At 37.5% G+C, this 20860-nt stretch overlaps 1 pseudogene across 1 annotated transcript; it reads right to left on the reverse strand.

Annotated features, from left to right (window-relative positions):
• Positions 1-1268: 1268 nt before the first annotated feature.
• LOC311596738 (developmentally-regulated GTP-binding protein 1-like) lies at positions 1269-2354 on the reverse strand (annotated as a pseudogene). The gene has a single exon. The product of its transcript is annotated as a developmentally-regulated GTP-binding protein 1-like (transcript).
• Between the last annotated feature and the right edge of the window lie 18506 nt (positions 2355-20860).

Here is a 20860-nt window from a genome sequence, read left to right on the forward strand (position 1 = left end):
GTCATAAGCCTCTTCTGATGGCAGCAAGAAATTTAGAAAAAGAGAAGGGGGAGGGAGGAACCCGTGCTGGTGGCAATCGGCATAGGCTAGAACTGACTGTAAGTGGCAGAGAGCCAGAGCTCTCTGGACGGGGCCAACGGTGATGGCTCCTGTCATGGACTGCTACTGATAGTAGCCAACAACTAGAGAAAAGGCAAGAAGGAGAAAGGAGACCACACACACACACACACACACACACACACACACACACACACACACACACACACGATGAAGCAAGACAAGCTCCAACAAGCAATCTCCAACCATTTTAGATGCACACATACATATGGGGTAGACTGAGCAAACCTGAAAGGGTTCCAATGAACAAGCTCCCAGTGCTTATACATCCCAGAAAAATCTTTCAAGCAGTACAAAAATCACAACGTGGTTATATTATATTTTTCTTTAGGTGAACAATTACAATGATAATATGTAAAAAAAAAAACATGTTCTTTAATACCCTCATATGACCAAATGTTTTATGTATTATGGGTAAAAAGACAAATGTGAAAAATAAAGTATTCCCAAGAACACACATACATTTGTAACTAAGCAACTTGTTATAGATTAACAAAGTGTAAGCAAGCAAGGCAATCATTTCAGGCAGCTTCTATTTACTGGAGAGGCTGCAATTTGTGGTTATAAAGAAAGAATCAATTATCTTAAAAAGTAATCTTATAACGAATCTTTTTTTTTAATGGGCCCACCAGGTTTTTATAGAGTTCAATGCAAGTGACACCAAGGTGGTGTTGCTGAGGTATAACATATGAACAGTAGTAAGCCCAGTACTTGGGAGATGAACCAGGAAGAATAAGGAATTCTAGGCAAACCTCAGCTACAGACAGTTCAGGTCAGCCTGAAATATATGAGGCCCCATCTCAAAGAGAAAGAAGAAGGAGGAGGAGGAGGAGGAGGAGGAGGAGGAGGAGGAGGAGAAGAAGAAGAAGAAGAAGAAGAAGAAGAAGAAGAAGAAGAAGAAGAAGAAGAAGAAGAAGAAGAAGGAGAAGAAGAAAGAAGAAGAAGAAGAAGAAGAAGAAGAAGAAGAAGAAGAAGAAGAAGAAGAAGAAGAAGAAGAAGAAGAAGAAGAAGAAAAGTGATGTTTCAGTTTGGAAGACTCCATATCTATTCCTGTATCCCAATCCAATGGCTGCCAAAGACAGAAGGGGTTGAGGAGGGTACTTGGTCATAAGGAACACTGCTGTGCCTGGCCATCAGATAGGAACAGGGTTTCACTTCTTTACAATCTGAAAGATGTCTACATCTTCCAAGGTATGGTCCTTACCCACTTTCTGAGGATTCTGTTTCACAGAGAGACCCCAGACCAGAGCACATTTAAATTCTTTGATAAGATTTATGTGAATCTTCAAACTGAAATCTTCCACCATGGTCCTGGAGTAAGGCAGTACCACTGGACATGTGTAATCCGGCAACTGGCCTTTGGGTTGGTAAAAATTCTCAATAGTTTTAGATGGTCCCATATCTTCTCTAAGAGGTCATCAAAATTCAAGCAATGATGAGTAGAAATGGGTACGATGTGAACCCATCCAATTATTCAATGGAGATCTGATCAATTTTATTTAATATGTAAACACAAGAGATATAAACTCTGTTTCCTTTTACCAAGTCAATCAGGTCATCAACTGTGGCATCACTACGTAAAGCCACATCAGTGTTATGAATTTTGTATTCAGCCAGAGTAGTTTTTGCCATTTCAGAATGAAGTTCACTCTGAGGGCAAGTGGCTGTGAGACTAATCCTTCCCTTGTCTTTCTTCTTAAAGTCAATGTTGAAGGGTTTGCTGTGCAAGCAAATCCCAGAGTCTTCCAACTCATTTTGAATGATCTTCTTATGTCCCAAGAGTTTTAGGACATCCAGAACAATCAAGATTAAATTACATGTATGGGCCACTGCAATGACTTGACAACCTCTATTTTCCCATCCTTGGTACCTTCATTAATACTTAGGAGATCCAGGAGCTGGATCTTGGTACCTTTATATCTAATGGCACCAGGCACAGTGGTCAAAGTAGTAAATTCGTAGGCTGCCACTTCAGAATACACTCCTGCCAGGTTACTTAGCAGAGTTGACTTCCCCACGGATGGAAACCGACAAACCCAACTCAAGCATCACCGGTCTTGGCCACATCAAAACCTTCTCCTGGCCCACCACCACTGCCACCTTTTGGAATAATGAGTTCTCTTCAAAAGTTAGCAAGTTGAGCCTTTAAGCAGCCTATGGTGATGTGCTGTAGCCTTGTCCTGAGTCCCAGACATCTCGGTTTCCATCTCTGTGTTCTTCACTAAGGTCCCACTCATAGTGGCAAGGGCTGGACTCCGCACTGGCCTTTATACTAGCTAGATCCCCACATAGATCCCCACAAGAAATCTTAAAGGAGTCATAACTCTAATAGTTTGTGTGTGTGTATATATATGTGTGTATATATGTATATATATATGTATATATGTATATATATATACCAGCTACTTCTACTTTAAATCCTCAAGGTGCACATCTACTCATTAATAATTTTTAATAAATCATATCAGCTGAGGGCAAAAATGGGTATAAGAAATCAATAATTACCAGAACAACCTGTCCAGTTTCAGGGAGACAGTCACATCAGCCAGTGCTAATTTGTGCTATTGTTCTTGCTCTTCAACTTCAAAAAGCCCCTAGCTCAACTATCAAGAATGTGCCTTTCCTAACTTTCAATTGTTTCTCAAGATTTTCTACCTTAGAGCCACTGACAAAAACATCTTACCCTAACTTTCTAAAACTACTTAGATCAAATCATGAATTCTATAAAATCATTAATTCATCTAAACAAAAGTTCATCTTCATATTGATTTGCAGGAAAGTTGTCCAAATGAGTGGGCTGTCACCCAGGAAATAATCATACCAAACTATGGACAGTGAGGGTCTCCCCACACCCAATCATATCATATCAGAAAAATGAGAGATATAGCAATGAGAAACATAAAAAGGCACAGCAGTTGCAAGAAGCAATCCAGAGAAGAAACCCCAGGGGCAATGCCTGTCCATGGTACACCCATAGCAGCCATGGAAAGCAGTGAGCCAGCTCCAGAAGTCACCTACCCACTGCACATCCTCCTGCATGACATCCACCATCAATACAAATAATGACAATGAATGTATATGAACTGAAGGCCGACAACTTACACACATCACACCCTAATCAAGGAAAATTTTTTCGTAATAGACAGGCTATTTGGGGAAAATTACAACCAATAAAATGTAGAGAACAAGAGAATGTGTGGTGCTTGAGGTCAACTGATATACTAACAACACTGTTCCTACACCTAGGACTCAGGAATCATTGTGGAAGAAGAGACAGAAAGCTTATAAGAGTCAGAGAAACAGGAAATGGACTGTTACACTTTGTCTCCTAGTAATTTCTGAAAGACTGAAACAATCAACACAACTGGCAGAATAAAACAAAACATTAAAAAAAAAAATAATAATAATAATAATTAATAATAATACCACCAATGGGCATGCTAACATGGAAGGGACAGTTTTCTTTTAATGTAAGCCTTCCCATATACTCTGCTCCGCAGACTCTTACTAGTTCACTACTCAAACCAAGATGTTCCAAAAGTCAGTGACTTGAGAGAACAGAGCTTCTTTATAGCTCATACAGCAGTCATCAGGACCCAAGTGTCTTTTGTCTATTTCTTGCCTGTTGGTCCTGTTACAACCACAGTTTAGTCAATAGAAAAGAATGATTGAAAATCTAGGGTAAGGAGGTTTCTCATAAAATTAGGCACTAGAATTAACAGATATCATTTCAATATTTACATTGTATGTTTGGCATCCATGAGAAATTTAACAAATAGGCTCAGGCATTTCAATACTTAGCCTCTAGTTAGTGGCACTGTTTGTTGAGCCTTAAGAGGTATGGTCTTGCTGGAAGACATGCATAACTGGAGGCAGGCCGCGAGAGCTCATAGCCTCACCCTACACCCAGTGCATTCTCTGTTTCACACAGATGTGATCTTTCAGCCTCTTGATCCTGCCACAATGCCTGCTATTTGACACCATGTCTCCCTGCTATGATGGATTCTGATCCCTCCTGAATCATCTGCCAAGATAAACTCTTCCTTAAGTTCCCTTGGCCATAACGTTTTTTCACATCAACAGAAAAGTAACTACAAATGCTTAGGGGAATCCCAACCTCATCACTGCACTAGGGGCAACGACAGTTGAGAAAAGTCTTCAGGAAAAATAAAATAAAATTTTATCAATGAAAAGAGAAAATGTTACAAGGCAATTTGAAAACTGACACTCAAATTGATTTCTATGGGAAAAATAGAGAGAAAATAAATAACAGAACAAAACCATTTTTATGAGGATACCGTGAAGCTCTGTGAATGTTGAACATAAATACATGGAGAATTCGAAAGAAAACGCGATCTAAATAATAGATATATGATGATGGACTTCAAAGCTATTGATTTTTACTGGCTAAGAAGAAGCATAATTTTCAGCAGCATTCCTTATTAATATATCAATGCAGTATGGTCCTCTGGCTGAAAAGATTTATACTATCATGAGCAATGAAATATAGAATTTAATTTTATCCTTAAAAGGAAACATCTTTTTTTTATTAATTTATTCTTGTTATATCTCAATGGTTATCCTATCTATTGTATCCTCCCATTCTTCCCTCCCTCCCATGTTCCCCTTATTCCCTGCCCCTATGAAACATCTTAAGCAGGGAAACTGATATAGAAAAATAGGGATTCACCTTAAAATGTTGAAGGAATGAAAATAGGAAAAATGAGATGACTTTATCTGAGAAAGAAAAAAATATAGCATATAATTTTATGGCATGTCTAACCTGCAAAATTAGACTTTATCTTTGTAGAGTAATAGGTGTTGTATTTTTAACTGACTATATTAAAGGAATACTAAGGCGCTTCAGAGGACCACAGTTAGCTTTTCATAGGATGTTATGGGTGATGTTCAAAGAATATGAATCTTCAAAATTGCTCCTTTAACATCAGGCTTAAAGACAAACATTGAGTTTAATGAACCCACAAATCTGACTTCATTATCTTAAATTATTACTAGAGATACTAACTGTGTAAACGACAGTCACTTTGAATTATCACCTGTAGCAATAATAATTGTTACGGTCTAACATGTTTGAAGATACAGAATTCATATTCCTTTTTTATACAATGAACTAGAAATTAAAGTATCGTGCTTACATTTTCTTTTACCTTAATTTATAATTGTCCCGATGCTCTATTAGGAAGACATCATCTCTACATACAGGTGTAAGGATTTGCCAACAGCATAAGAGACTTGGCATTGTTATAGGCCATTTAAATTTCACCAAGCTTTGTCCAAATATGCATATTGTTATTTCTATTGGCTATTTAGGGGAACCATAACTTATCCTACCCATGTTTACAAAGGAGTTAACTCTATATATTAGAGCTGTATATACCATGTATATTATTAAGTGTATATATTAGACCTGAGTTAAGTGAAGAGCAGAAGAGCATGCCACGAGACCTTCTGCAGTTAGGAATATGCTTTGACTCGGCTTTATTAAACCAACAGAATATAATAGGCTGTTAACTTTAAAAGCATTTTATGATGCATGCATCTAATCAGAACTTGAATTATTACTTTGTTCTTTAAAGAATCTTTTATTTTGTTCTCCATTTTCAAAATCTCCAATAGGTATCCTAGATTCAGAAATGACAGTCCCTCTTTAACAACACTCAGCTAGAGGTAGCAGAATTAAGATTTGAAACTCTCTTATGATTCCACACACAGTAATATGCCTACTCTATTGAATTCCTCTAAAAATGCATCCTACAGAAAACACAGGAGCTTTACAATATACACTTCTATTAGCTTACTCGTTCAGTGATTTTTAAGAATCTTTCTTCTACTTGGTTTCTCCACTCCTTTTAAGAGTGACAAGTTCACCAACTCAAATTTTAAAGAGCTCTAAGAAAAAGACTTTTTATGACAAGGTCTTGACCATTAAATTTCTTTATTTTTCTCCTGACAAAATTTAAGTGTGTTAAGTTCCAGGATGTTGCACCAGGACTGTGGCTAAATATAAGAGAATAATTTATATATTTAAACAATTATTTAAATGTTATTTTATAGGAAGCATCAAGAAAAACTTTACATGAATCCAGAAATTTAAAAAAGAATGAAATATTAAGCTATTTTTAAAAAATAAGCTTATTTCAAATTTTCAAATGTATGTGAATATATGTGTGTCTGTGTTTGTGTGTGTGTGTGTGTGTGTGTGTGTGTGTGTGTGTGTGTGTGTGATCTATAGATAGTTAGTTTTCTATTGATGTGCTTCATTTGAAGTAGATTAATTCATTTGTAGTCCAGACCTTTGTGGTAGGAAGACTTACCTTTAATAAGGGTCATGCTTTTTGCAGGAAGCCTATATGAGGTCACAGATGAAAGAAGCATTTGCTCTTTGTTTTCTCTCAACTTGCTAGCACATCCGTTTCTTCACTGGCATTGGAGCCTATTTCACCAGAAGTCCAATATTTTAACACCCAGCCTTGTGGGACTGAGAGCAACTACTAGATTCTTGGAATTTATATTCACAGCTGGCCATTGTTGGATTAGCTGGACTACAACCTATAAGACATTCCAATGAATATACTATATACATATATAGATATAAATAGATATAAATGTGAGAGAGAGAGAGGGGGAGAGAGGGAGGAGAGAGAGAAAGAAAGAGAGAGAGAGAGAGAGAGAGGGGGGGGAGGGAGACAGAGACAGAGACAGAGAGAGAGAAATTCTTTTAGGTCTGTGACTCTAGAGCACCTCAATTAACACACCAATCAACTTAGAAAATTGAGAGTTTAATCGGGCTTATGGTTCCAGAACGTTACAGTCTGTGATGCAGCCATGGTGGCAGACAGATGGAGCAGTGGGCTGAAGTGCTTGAATCTCAATCCACAAGCAAGAGGCAGAGGACGCAGTACAAATGAATCATTTGAAGCCTGAATGATTTTTTTCTCAGTAATATACCTCCTCTAAGAGGGACACTCCCTCAAATGGGAACTAAATATTCAAACACGTGACTCCATGAAGGACATTCTCGTTTATGGCACCACATTCCACTTCCAGACTCCCTCAGGTTTATGGCTACATTGTAATCCAAATTACTTTTAGTTCAAATTCAAAGTTCTTGTAGTCTTTTAGTTTCCACGCTATTTAAAACTCTGAACTTTCAAATAGCTTCTCAGACACAGTAAATGGGAAACCTACTCATGACTATGCTTTGAGAGTAAATGTTCTAAGGAAAATTCAAAAGTAGTAAATGAGTAGGAGAACAATGTAAGGAATGAATTGAAATAGAAGATACGCACATTTAAGTAAATACAAAGAAGAAAGGAATAGAAAGGAATGTATTGGAAAGGAATAGAAAAGGCCAAGAGATACGAAAATGTTGAAAAGAAAAGAAAAATTAAGAGAGCAGAGAATAATCTCCCAATAATGGGAAACCTGAAAAATAAAATTAGATACACAAAAGAAAGAAAAAGTTAGAATTAAAAACATAGTTTTTTTTAAACAACAAAATACTACCATAAGTACTGTCAAAATGGCATAAAAATAAAAGGAATAAAGTTAATCATCCAAAAGTGAAAATATATAAATAAAGTTAGACAAATGCATGGAGGGAAAGAACAAATGGAAACAGTAGCTAATGAGATGGCTTAGTGAGTCTGAGCATTTAGCTGTACAAGCACAGGAACCACTTAAAAACCGAGCACAGCTGCGGTTTTGTTACTGAAACACTAGCAGTAGGGCACTAGGGACAAGGGGCAAAGACAGGTAGGTCCTGAGAGCTTGCTGGTTGGCCAGCCTAATCAAAACGGCCACCTTCGGGTTCAGTGAGAGATACTGTGTTAAAAAGAAATAATACAAAGAAGACAACTTCATCTTATGGACTCTGCATGTACTAGCGCTAGCACACTCACATAAAAGCATACGACACACATATGTATGCTCCGTCCCCCACATAAACACACTACACACCATATACTTTAGAGTACTCAGGCTCCTCCACAGTGACAAGTGAATCCAGAGATTAACCTATCGGTGGCTTTGGGCTCAGGATGATGGAACTCCAGAGTTCTTCTCAGTTGGGGTTGGTTCTAGCAACTGAGGGCAAATCAGCATCCCTAAGAAATCACTTCACTATCTAAGCTGAGTCCAAAGCCACATGAATCTTTTAGTTTGTGAACATCTGGCCCCGGATGATTGTCTCCCTCATATGGCTGTGTCAGATTAAGTTCCGACAGACACTATTTTGTGGATGTGCTTGCTTTCAAAGTATCTGAAGTAGCTCAGTTTAAAACAACAGTTTCTTTCTCAAGATGGTGCCTTGCCCTGGGCATCTAGTCATCTTCCCTACTGTTGACTCATCTTGACAAAAGAATCACCATCTCAACAAAGTGTGCAAGTGAATTTAAGGCTTGTGGGGCCTGAATGCTGGTCCAGAAGGTAGGACTCTGTTTCTGCACCAGGACCCTGCAGCTGTCCTGCTTTTCCTCCCCCGTGCTGAGGAGCTGTGCAAGTGAAGCTCGGTGCTGCTAGGCTTCCTCTCCAAGAGACCCTTGCTGATTTTGCCAGTTTTCTGGGATCTTGTGATGCCTGAAAAGCATAAAAGCCTTTGCATTTTTCTTGCTGCTCTTCCTTTCTCTGGAATAAATTGCTTTCTTACTCTGAGTCTTCTTCAGCAGCCCACACAGAGGGCCACGCTGTCTGTCCATCATAACTGTACATTCAGTTCTACAAGCTAGAACTAAAAAGAAAATGTGGGTTCAGTGTTTGGTGATGATTGCATTAACAATTTCAGTCTGATACTTTTTTAGGGATGTCTAAATTTGTACAAAGTAAGAACACTACTTTAAATAGCATTTTTTGGGTCATAGTATTGAAAAAATGAAGGCACAGTTGTAAGATTTACATTCTCAAAAATAAAGTTAGTTATAAAAATTACTTACAATGATTATAAAATATTTATAATACCCTAGCCCCTTATAAACAATATAGGCTAGAAAAAACAGCTCACCTTTTGAAAAACTCAAGACAAATATTAAATAAATGATTTATGATCATTCAAATTTGAGCTATATAAAAGAAAATTGAAATATGGATTTCACTAAACTTAAATTATGTAATCATTTTCTATCTAATATTTTCTATGTAGAATTTAAACAAATGTTATGTGAAAAAAGCAACAGAAGAAGTAAATGTTTAATATATGTAATTTTTAGTAAATGCCAAGCTAAAGGGTCTGTTGGAGCCTCATTTCAATACTGTTACTCATACACTATTGTTCATAATTATTTTATGTACATGAAAATAAGCATTCTATAAGTATTTTTAGAATTAAGCAACATTTCATTTTAACATTATTAAATAGAAAGGAAAGAAAGCTTTTCTGTATTCCTTTTAGACATATTTCTCTCCAAAGAGTCTGGCTATTTCAGTTGTATTTCATGATAAGACTTGGAGTAGCTATAGGAAATTGAAAGTAAAGTTCAGGCAGAGTATATTCATAGCTGAGTAAGGCACTTCAGCAACATTTTCCCATAGATGCGTCATTTGAACAGCTATCAATGTGTCAAACTTCCTTCCCAAGGTCTAAGGAAGCTCTATGGAAGTCTATAGTGGCACCAAACAGGCAAGCAAGCTGTAATGAGCAGGATTCACATTTCTATGTGTTTTGCCACCAGCTGTGTCATGGCCTATGTGACCTGTCAGGTTTAAGACTCAAGTGTGATTGAGTGTTCAGGCTTTCTGGCTATTAAAACACAACCAGAGGAGAAAAGAAGAAAATAGAATGAATAAGGGGGAAAGCTTATAGCCTTACATTTATAGGTTAGTGCCTATTTAAAGTCTCATTTCTCACATAGCCTAAATGGCTTATTTAGATTCTGTAACTTGCATAAGCTTTCCAGATTTCTTACATATTCTAGAAAAGCATCCAGACATCTTACTCTTTACATATGCCTTTCTTTAATAAAAATATTTTCATTTTTACATCCCAACATCTTATAGTATTTTAATACCCTAATAACATTTGTACAAGTTTATCAAGTACATTTCCCATTTGTTATAGAACTTCTTACATCTCTGATGGAATTAAACAATGTATATTCCCTCTTTATAAGATCTCAATCACAAAAGTGATTTCTGTTCCTTCCAAAGCTCACCATGGGATACCAATGAGTTTGTTCAGCTTCCTTACAGAGGATAGGCAAGAGATACTGAGTGGAATATGGATGACATGAAAGGCGGCCATATTGGAAAGCTTACTGCCCATGCTAGAAAATTCTTTTTTTTTTTCCTCCCTCCAGTCTCACCTTGAAATCTATCAAGTATTCTTGATGAGACCCAATAAAAAATAGACTGATGAGTCTCCTAAAATTTTTATCAAGGCTATTGAGGGCAATTGCACTTTGTTTATTTGTTTATTATATTTCTAGTCTATTTCATAGTTTGTACCCTCCATAGAATGATCTAACAGAGACATGCTTTTGATTTTGTGTAAGTGTAAGTAGTAAAGAAAGAGAATCAGCAGATGCATAACAGAACACTTTCCAATCTATATTTACAACCTTCCCTAGATGCAACAAAGGAAGCCCTGTCAAAACTATTATATTGCCATGACTGGTTGAGAAGCGTCTAGGCAGGAAGTCGTCTCCTGGCATAAGACCATTAGTCATTTTTACTATAGGCATCTCTATATTATGAGATGAGTAATAACTTGTGCTAGAAATAGTTCACCCATTAGCTAGCCTTAAGGACACAATGCCTTTATTCTTGAATTATTTTGTTGTTCTCCTGTTCCTTGTCACAAACTCAGGGGTGCAGCCTGACAGGACAGGGATTTTGGAGAATATTTTGGGATGAACATGCTTGAGTTTGATGTGGAAAGACTAAATCTTAACTTCAGAGGCTCCTTCGCAGCTTTAAACAGCACAGAACGGTAGATATATGCATAAAATAAATTTGCTTCTCTATAAAACTAAACTCAGTGGCTTACAGTGGATAGGAAACATACAGTTGAGCCCTGTGACAACTTTTGACATCCAAAGCACCGGTCCTCCTTATCACCTGGATAGACATGGCCAAATGAGACTTACCTTCTGAGACTAGCTTGGGGAATAGGAACTGACAAGAGACAGACAGCATTTTCTTTCCTTTTAGAGTGCAATAAGAGACAGAAGAGAAGGTTTTTAAAAGCTTGCCCTCTGGTTTCTTTAAGCATTAACGGCATTGGTGTATGGCAATCTGGGCTCATGATCAAGCTGACAGGGGTACGTGTCTCCAACCAGTATCTAACCCGAGATCCTTCCTGACAAGTCTTAGGCTGAGACACTGCTTAAAAACCTGTACTCACAGTGATTGTGTCTAGGACTGACGATGGAGGCAGATAACCTGACAAGCATAACAAGTATTCCTCATCCTGTACAAAACAAGCTTCTATCTGCTTGTCCTTCCTTTGTGCAATGGAAGAAAGGATATTCGGAGATCTAGGCCTTTGAACTTTTAGGCAGTTGGGCGTTTCTCATGGAATCCATTTTTATGGATATGGGCTTTAGAGAAATTCTGTTTTAAATTTGATATCAGCATTTTCTAACTCCATCTTGTAGGTTTTACTGTGCTCCGGATGGAGCACAGGTAAAAGAAAAATTGGATATAAGAAATTTCATGGGAGTCTCCCCCACATTTACAGAAAAGATCCACAAGTTAAGAAAAATTTTCTTCCTAACTCCATGCTCTGATTTTCCAGGAAGCAAGCCATGGGGACCCTGGAGATGGAGTTCATCCCCATCTGCAAAGCAGAGACATTAGAGAGAGCCTGATAGAGGGTGAAGGGTGCATTTTGTTCCTGACAAAATAGAAAGAGAAGTTACTCTGTTGTAGAGTTTCTCTAGTCTCAAGCTCATTTTCTTTATGTGTAAAGCCACAAGCTATATTTTTAAAATCCAGATCAGGAGCAAGTATGAAAAGCACTCATGGTAACTTTCTTTTTATTTAAAGAGGGCTGTCTAGATTGAGAAATCCTCCTTGCAATTTACCACATGTCCACTGGATTCAAATTGCTGTAATCCAGAGAATACTAAACAGCAACAGTATGAACCAAACTCAATATGAGAAACAGAACTAAAAGAACCAAGAAAGTGATGGCATTTGAATCTTTCTTTCTTCCAAAGCACTCTCTATTTTCTTTTGGGTATGACTGAAAAGTGAAAGCAAAGTCAAAGGAATCCAGAAGACCATGGGTCAGGAAAGCAGACATTGAGAAAAATGAACCCGAAGACAAAGCAGAAATAGGGGGCACTAAGCGCCCATGGAGACTACATTCCCAGCCTTTTGTCCAGGGTGATCTCCTGCCTTGGCTGTAGCAGCTGCCTACTGCAGCAGCTTGCACAGCACCAGGCAATTCCTCCTTTCATCCCTGTGGGGATTGGTGCCTTACAAATACTCAGACCCAGGCTGCTGCAAACTTCGGAGTGCTCAGTCTATGTTAGTAAGTCAGTGATGGAGGCACATGGCTTGGGAGTCTTATAATCTTAGAAAATCAGAAATAATATGGTCTAAAACAAAAATTGAAAAACAAAATACAAACAACAATATAATGACCCCCAAAACTACAACCTTGAAAGTCTATTATTTCCTCCTTTGTCAATTGTAAGAAGGGGTGTACTTATGCCCAAGATTAGTGGAAATGGGAAGTATAGTGGATGCTGTTATTTTAGTGTATTACATGTGGATGCTGTGCTAAACAAGATGGCAGTGAAGTCACATAGCCTTTTGCTCTTGTTAGGAAATTATTAGCCTAGATGGCATCCAAGTTACATGCTCACCGTTATCACAAGGAGGCCAATAGCCAAGATGGCAGCAAACCTACTTTCTGCTCATGGTGATTCAGCTTGATGAATTGAATGCATCCTCCATTAGGATACAAATATCTATAAGATGCATACATCTCACAGATTAAATGTGGACCAGTATACCCATTTTCTTAAAAAAAAAAAAGAAAGAAAGAAAGAAAGAAAGACCAAAGAAACAAAGAAAACAAGGCCCCCAGTCCCAGATCCGCCCATCATAATGTTCTTTTTGTAGATTTCTAGGACCCTCTGTATCCTTCTATTTCCCCATTCTCCCATGCATCTCTCATCTAAAGTCCCAATAGGATGTCCTCCCTCTGTCCCACTTTCCTGGTAAGTGAAGACTTTCCTGCTCAAACTATGGCACCAGCCAAGGACAATACATGCAGTAAACTTCAAACCCCTACTTAGATCTAGTCAACGGACAGGACATTCTCCACAGTTGGGTAGAGAGTGGGGACTGACTTTCACATGAACTCTGGTGCCCCATATTTGACCATGTCCCCTGGATGGGGAGACTGGGGAGACCTGGTGGCACTCAGAGGAAGGACAGCAGGCTACCAAGAAGAGACTTGATACTCTATGATCATATACAGAGGGAGGAAGCCCCCCTCAGTCATAGTCATAGGCGAGGAGAATAGGGCGAAAGTGGGAGGGAGGGAGGAATGAGAGGATACAAGGGATGAGATAACAATTGAGATGTAATATGAATAAACTAATAGAATATATATATATATACAAACAAAAACAAGAAACAAAGAAAGAAACAAAGAAAAGGAAAGAAATTTTTTTAGTTAGGTTAGGTTAGTATAGATATAGGAGACAATAGCTGTAGCCTCAGAAGGTAGGCCCTAAATAGCAAAATAAGAACTGGAGGAAGGAACTCCATGATCTGTGTAGCTGTTAGAGTAGCTAGAATCAGTGTAGGTCTTTCTCAGATGGCTTTGATAGGAAGGAAGGAGATAAGCCATACAAATTTCAGTTCAAAACTTTTTCAAGGTTGCAAAGAGACAAGAGAAGAAAGAACACAATGTAGTCCTTTTACAAATTAAAAAAGGTTTGTCTGTCTCCAGATGAAGAATGACTTTCTGAATATATCCCTTTTTCCTTAGCACCTGGATGCTAAAAACTTCTTCCTTACCAGTGTGAGATAACATCTCTGTGGAACCAGGTCCTAGGTTAACAGTGGAGATTTAGTCTCTGTTCACAAAACTTTAGCCACCAAATAGATTCACTTGCTTCCTAAGATACACAGTCATCAAGATGAGAATAAAAAAGCACTCAGAGGACCTTCTTTGTTAGAAAGAAGGAGAGGCTAATGTCGCCTCCGCTGTTCTAGGATAAGGAAAGGGTGCTGGCCTAACAGTCAATACTTCTTATCCTTTCAGATTTGGCATGGTTTATACTTAGCTTGGTGATTTGCTGGTACCCAGAAAAGAGACATCAACAAAATATTACTATCTCAGAGTCCTGACTGGGTTCTTTTTCTCTGCTATTTAGAATTAAAAGGCAGGGAAAAAAATGTTGAATGTAACAGGTATCCATAGAGGAAATCTCAGACACAGACAGAACCAGACCTTAAAAGAAGAGCTTTTATTAGAGGTGAGGAAATATATATACCAAAATACACAGACATAAACATCCACTGCAAAACTCATAGGGAACTTGGGAATTGAAATGTTTAAGTGCTATGAATCACAATCAGCATAGCTAAATGAGTATTGTGCTAAATATAAGGAAAGTATGCAGTAACACTGACTCAGAAGAAATGGGTAGAAAAATTCTTCTATGTGCTTTATGGGTGAAAACAAAGGCATGGTTTCTATGTTGGCAACTTGCTTGTGAGTGAAGTTTAAACGCATTCAGGTATGAAGCTTTGCTATTTTAACGTACAATGATCTCAGATTCTGCATTTCATTCCTTCATACCTTACTGTGATCTTGTCTATTGTCTTCACATGCTATAGACATTTAAAATGCTATCTGTTAGAAGAAAGAAAACTGTTTCTCTATGTTGTGAAAAATCTGAAAGAATCTTAAATCTGGCAAAGCAACTATATTTTTGACATGATCGAATGGTATCAATGACTTCCTGTTAACTCCTGTGAAAAAGTTATCAATATGATTATAAAATAAATATTTTATTCAAACATTGGATATGTACAGAAGACCAGAAAATTAGATTTTCTTTCTGAGTCATGATTTCATTATGTATCCCAGACTATTCGCTCATAGGATAGTCTCAGTTCTCTTGGCACAAGAGACAAGCATCAGACTCAAACCCTCCCATCTCAGTGCCCTGTGTTTAGGGAGTAAGTGTAAAATTCACCATGAGAGGTTCCACACATTTATTATAAACAGCACAGTACAGTCCTATGTAAATACATACAAATAAAAACATAAAACAGTTGAAAATTTTCTAGATGCCTCCCTTAAGACCCATTACATTTGTTATCGTCCTAAAAGCGTTGTTATTTCCCCATTTAAACATACTTTTTAGCTGTCATTGACTTTGCAAAAATGGATTTAAGCTACTCATGTGCATCTATGGCCTGAGTGTCTCAATAGATAAGCTTGTGAGATACATCTAAATTGTTGCAAGTTTCCAATAGTTCATTATTTTCTATTGCTGTAAACTACAATTTAAGAATTCCCTTTTGACTATCAATAAGCATACAGTGTGTCTCTACTTTATACGTATTAACAATGTATAACATTCAGTTGTCCATATTTTGTACATGTTTGTTTGCTTTTCTTGTAACTGTAAATATAGAGACCATGCTATAATCTTGTAAAGAGTTACAAATATTCATATGGCTATACATCTTCAACTAGATTTCCAAAATGTGACATTTTATATTGTCATAAAATTGAAGATTGCTACAGGGCATGATCACACACACACACACACACACACACACACACGCAGAGAGAGAGAGAGAGAGAGAGAGACAGAGACAGAGAGAGAGACAGAGAGAGAGACAGACAGACAGACCGGCAGACAGACAGACAGACAGACAGACAGAGACAGAGACAGACAGACAGACAGACAGAGGTGGGAGGATTTTGAAGCCAGCCTGAGGTACATAGTAAGTTTAAAGTCCATCCAAGCTAGAAAATGAGACCCCATCTTGAAAAACCAAAGGGCAAGAAAGTGAATCTGTGGCAGAGCATGCAGAAGGCCCTAAGTTGAGGTCCAAGCACTGAAAAGGTAGTGGGTGAGTAAGAGCCTATTTTCCAATCTTACCTATCTTATCTTTGACAGTGTTTTTAGACTGCAGTGAGTATAGCGGTTACCACTTTATTTCTATAGTAAAAATGGCAAAGATTCCTTCACATATTTATTTCCACTTAACACATTTTCTTTTACTGTTGCTTGCTTAGCTCTTTCTCACAGGTTTTCAGTTGATCGCTGCCTAACTTTTTGGCTCATAAATTTCCTTGCATGTACTGTTTGCACAGATTCTGTTACATTAACTTTGGAAATGTTTTCTCCCATTCTGTGGCTTGTAATTTTTGTTTGTTTGATTATTGCTGGTTGAAAAAATTCATGTATTTAACACGAACACTTGACATATAGAAAGTGTGTAGAATCAATCAATAAATGATTGGATGTGATCTTTATTAAAGTGTTTCATCAAGGCTGCTTGTCATTATAGCCTAGCACACAGGAAATTAAAGTGGGAGATTTAGAAGTTTAGGGTCATTCTCATCTACATCATAAGTTTGGTATCAGTCTGTGTATGAGGCCGTGTCTCAAAACCACAACAAAACAAAAAGTCCTCTTGTAGTATGAGGACTGCATGGCTAAAGAAACACATATAAACCTGTAAAAAAAAATCACTTAAAATCATTTAAAATTTTTTGAATAGCTCCTACAGTAATTCAATATGTCAGAAAGTTATAGCATTTTTAAGAGATCCTGTTGTTCAGATCTATAAAACTGTAATACATATCACTTCTCAGGTTGAAATAATAAAAGATAGCTAAAGGAATGAGGTGGATAGCCCTTTAAAGACTAGCCTTTAAAAGTGTCATAAACAAGTTTGCCTGCACTAGGTTTTCTAACGTAACCAACTACTGACATCTATTGGCAAAAATAAGTCATACCCAATTGGCTAATATAAAAACAGATGAGATTTTTAAAATTACTTTAGTTTAAATACAGTATTTACTTAAAAATTGTACTTGTAATTAGCTTAGGTTAAGCAAGCTAAGACCTTGATTATTTAAAATACAGAACCCCAAGTGTGGAAGTGAAGTGTGGGGAGTGCTACAGATAACCTCAACTGTCTTCAGATCGAGAGTATAAGTAATAAATAAAAGCACATTTCTTACGAGAAGAAGATTTGGGATTTAAAGTTTTGATATGTAAGAAAGGGAAGGCTAAGCTCAGCAAATGCATGCTGCCTTCAATTCTTTAAAGACATACTACTTTTTTCAAACAACTAACCCTAGTTTTCATTTGGTGTACATTCATGAGCTCTTATTCATATTTCAAATTCCTCCAATTCATCTCTCCCGCCAAATATGACTCCCTTGACTTTTATCCTGATAGATCCCAGGAATCTGTCATTTCAAGACACCAATACACTATATGATGTCATTTCACTAGCAAGATTATGTAATGTGACTAAAGTAATTTGGAGTAAAACAACTCACCCACACATTCAATCATTTTAAATATTAGATGCTATAAACAGTATAATGTATTTTGACATAAATGTAATCCACTCAAACAGAAATCCCAGCTTTCCTGCAATTTAAAAGAATAATAAAACAATAACAGAATACAGAAAATATATAGAATAATAGAAATATGAGAATAATAGAAGGCCTGAAATGAGTTATGCCTGTCAACATAGAGCAGTGTTATTACATGTTGATGGGTAAAATAAAGCTATAAAGAGGATAAAGATAATTAAATTAGGAACTGCTTAATGTCAGCAGTGATGATTGGCTTGGGCAAATTAATCCTTGAGATTGATGTGATTCCGGAGATAGAGTGAGCCATGGGAATGGCCATTGAAAGAGCAGACAGAAGGAGAGAGAAGCAACGGAAAGATGGCAAGGGATGAAGATTTTACAAAGTTCAATCAACCAACTGACTTGTGTTAATGGGAAAGAATGAATATTGTTTTTTATGGAGGACAATACCAGAGAAGTGACACAGGGCAAATTCTACAAAATGATGTGTTCCCTGGAGGTTGCTCTAATTTTGAGTGTGGTAGAAGGACATGTTACCTAAGGTTTCAGTGTGGAAACTGACTTTATATAACGGGAAAACAAACAAAGTTGGCTCAAAGATGTGTGTGAAGCCTAGAGGGGGCATGGCTTGGGTTTGAATTACTATGGTGGGGATAAAGATGACAGGAAAGATAAGACAGTGGGTATCATTTCAAGGTAAATTTATGAATAATAGGGTAACTGAAAGAAAGAGGCATGAAAAAATAGCTAGAGGAGTAAAAGAAAAGTTTAAACAAAATTAAAAATAAGTATTTTCTCTCTTTCCCATTTCCTTATCATCCTCTTCCATATATAGAAAAACAGGCAAAGCAAAACAAATGAAAACCACCACCGCAACAAAACTCTAATGGGATACCCAGATATTTACCAGATATCATTTACTTGCCCTTTCATATAACTTGATGAAGGATTCCGATGAGATTCTAAATTCACAATTTATGTGACCCGAGATGCCACAAATGAAAATGTTGTTAACTTTCCAAGTGTATTTCAGATGCGTAACAAAACGCAGTTCTGATTTGTCACACCACCATACAATTGAATTATTCTCTGAGATCATCTAAAAATTCTGTTCCATAAAGTTTCTCCTTCAGGCAGAGGGCATGGTTTATTAGATCCATGTTCCATTTAACTATATAATTCTAATTGATAAAACTCCTTAGTAACAATGTAATGGTGAAGGCTAAGTCACACATCAATACCATAGTCAGATTTGGTTCTGGAAGGGAGGAATACAGACCTTCAGTGGAAGCCCTCATCACTGGGTTTGCAATGCAGATATTTGGTTTGCTTTGAATGCAGTCTGTTGGCCACGGGACCAAGAGCCACCTCTGTGGCAATTATGAGCTCCAGATTTATAATCAGCAGCTCCATGTGAGACACTGTGGGTGGCACACTCTCATTTCCTTGTCTTCCCTCCAACTCGGTTTACTCGCTGAAAATGGGCCGTAAATACTTTTGAGAGACAGTTAACCCTTACATGCAGAACTCTGTGGAGCCGTGCTTCAACAATTTCGTCCTTGGAAGCATTGCCCTGAACTGCTTGGAAAAAATCATCGTTATCCCAACATGACTTCTGTTTTATTGTTTGTTGCTCTAGTGCTGGGAACAGAGCCCAAAGATTGAAACTACAACTCCTGCATGTCAGAGACGCACCCTGTCACTGAGCTTCACTCCTCCTTCCCCCTCCCCTCGCCTTTTCAAAGGTATGCTTCTGTACTGCTCCTACTTTAATATCATTTCTCAAACATCCCAAACTCACTGCTTGGCCTTTTTGACGACTCTCATATTTAAATTTTATATGCCTAAATTAGTTAGTCTGCAAAAATAAAACTCCTTAAAAGAATCTCTCTCTCTCTCTCTCTCTCTCTCTCTCTCTCTCTCTCTCTCTCTCTCTCTCTCTCTCTCTCTCTCTCTCTCTCACTCTCTCTCTCTCCACGCTCCCCACTCTCTCTCTGTGTGTGTGTGTGTGTGTGTGTGTGTGTGTGTGCGCGTGCGTGCGTGTGCGCGCGCACGCGCGCGCACGCGCTCTCAAGGCGCTTTAAAATTACCTTACTTTCACTTTCTTGTCTCTGACTCTGACTTCCATATCCAATATCCTTTGCTTCTCACTGGATTGTGAATGTGCCCTTTCTCTATGTCTGAAAATCTTTCAACCTTCACCATTCATTCTAAGAATCAGCAATAAGTTATGTTTTTATAGAACCTTTCTTCCAGGGAACAGAGAGTGTTTCATATATATTACCACATTCATCCTTAAAATTTCTCTCACAACACCCATAGCCCTGACTAAAGTATGCCTCCATCGAAACCTCTAGCCATAGCTTTAGTTCTTCCTTCCTTGGCTGCCTTTTCTATAAACTCTGTAAATCAGTTTCAAAACCCAGTGTCTGGAGAAAATATGCATAATTCTATCACTCAGGTGACCTTTCTTCCAACCCTGTGCTGAGAACTCACTAACTCTGTTTCAAGGCTTTGCCTCTTTCCATGGCAAGTATGAGGTTATTATGATTTTGCCACTTTTCTGATATTTTCTTCTATATAGTGAAATAATCTCACTCTATATACTGTGTCTCATTTTTTTTAAGCCATGGCACTTATGTTTGTTTTAAATTCTATTTATACCCTTCTTCATGTTATTGCTTATTAGTAAGTAAAGTCATATCCTAAATTCATATTCATCTTGATTTTGTATTTTAAAATATGATTCATTCAGTATGGATGGCTAACATTTGCTTGTATTTATCATTGTGGCCCTCTGTTTGGTAAAATAAAGAGTGGACTACTTTGTTTACTCCTTACTATAGTTATGGGCCTACTGCCTGTATATCAAAGATGGAACATGAAGCTTTCCAAAGGTAGAACAACTAGGCCTAGGACACACATGCCGAGTGTATGGACATAAATTTGCATTGAAGTACACCTGCACTTGATACTTGCTTGCTTTCTCCAAGCAATTACTTAATGCATTAAAAGCTTTAAGAAAACAATATGAAGTTTCGTTTCTAACAATTTCTCCATCATCTACAATATGGCTACATCTGTGGAGTTAATTCCAAATTGAAAGAGGTTTGGAAATTTAGGCTGACATCTGACTACTTAGAGAAGAAGATCAATGTTCAAATGTGATGGCTTATTGAAACTTAA

Source organism: Acomys minous (assembly GCF_964271855.1).
Source record: "Acomys minous genome assembly, chromosome: 1".
In the NCBI taxonomy this organism is placed as follows: domain Eukaryota; kingdom Metazoa; phylum Chordata; class Mammalia; order Rodentia; family Muridae; genus Acomys; species Acomys minous.